At 50.7% G+C, this 1,229-nt stretch overlaps 1 pseudogene across 1 annotated transcript in view; it reads left to right on the top strand.

Annotated features, from left to right (window-relative positions):
• LOC103264934 overlaps positions 1-880 on the top strand; it is a 3,060-nt pseudogene extending 2,180 nt beyond the window's left edge. The window contains exon 2 of the transcript XR_002482215.1: positions 4-880. The product of XR_002482215.1 is annotated as a keratin, type I cytoskeletal 18-like (transcript). The remainder of the gene's footprint in view (positions 1-3) is intronic.
• The last annotated feature ends 349 nt before the right edge of the window (positions 881-1,229 follow it).

Raw genomic sequence — 1,229 nt, 5'->3', positions numbered from 1 at the left:
GAGGGCTCAGATCTTTGCAACTTCTGTGGACAATGCCCACATCGTTCTGCAGATTGACAATGCCCGTCTTGCTGCTGATGACTTTAGAGTCAAGTATGAGACAGCTGGCCATGTGCCAGTCCATGGAGAGCGACATCCATGGGCTCCGCAAGGTCATCGATGACACCAATGTCACCCGGCTGAAGCTGGAGACAGAGATCGAGGCCCTCAAGGAAGAGCTGCGCTTCATGAAGAAGAACCATGAGGAGGAAGTAAAAGGACTACAAGTCCAGATTGCCAGCTCTGGGTTGACCGTGGAGGTAGATGCCCCCAAATCTCAGGGCCTCGGCAAGATCATGGCGGACATCCGGGCCCAGTATGATGAGCTGGCTCAGAAGAACTGAGAGGAGCTGGACAAGTACTGGTCCCAGCAGATTGAGGAGAGCACCACAGTGGTCATCACGCAGTCCGCTGAGATTGGAGCTGCTGAGATGATGCTCACGGAGCTGAAACGTACAGCGCAGTCCTTGGAGACGGACCTGGACTCCATGAGAAACCTGAAGGCCAGCTTGGAGAACAACCTGAGAGAAGTAGAGACCCGCCACACCATGCAGATGGAGCAGCTCAACGGCACCCTGCTGCACCTGGAGTCTGAGCGGGCACAGACCCGGACAGAGGGCCAGCACCAGGCCCAGGAGTACGAGTCCCTACTGAACATCAAGGTCAGCTGGAGGCTGAGACAGCCACCTACTGCCGCCTACTAGGAGATGGAGAGGACTTCAGTCTCAGTGATGGCCTGGACAGCAGCAGCTCCATCCAGACCATCCAAAAGACCACCCGCAAGATAGTGGATGGCAAACTGGTGTCTGAGACCAATGACACCAAAGTTCTGAGGCATTGAGGCGGCAGGAACAGGCGTCCTTCGGGGAAGCAGGAAGTCAATAAAAAGTTCAGAGGTCATTGAATGTCAAAAAAAAAAAAAAGAATTAAATATCATTTTCTAACTTCACTTTCTCTAATTCCTGGTATAGACCCCTCCAAGGTGGAAAGAGGAACACCGTTGAGGCAGAATGGGTGTGTTACAAAGTTGGTTATTGAAAAATGTTTCAGTTTCTGCACAGTACACAGCTTGGAAAACCTTCACTAACACTCTCATGTGAAGAGAAATAGAATGCTAATTTCCCACAGATTCATTATCACCATGAAATGAAATTTTGGAGTGCATCACAGGTAAACAAAATGTGCAAATG

Source organism: Carlito syrichta, unplaced genomic scaffold (assembly GCF_000164805.1).
Source record: "Carlito syrichta isolate Samal-C Ts95f unplaced genomic scaffold, Tarsius_syrichta-2.0.1 Scaffold305773, whole genome shotgun sequence".
Taxonomy (NCBI): domain Eukaryota; kingdom Metazoa; phylum Chordata; class Mammalia; order Primates; family Tarsiidae; genus Carlito; species Carlito syrichta.
This window is presented reverse-complemented; position numbering and strand designations above follow the sequence as displayed.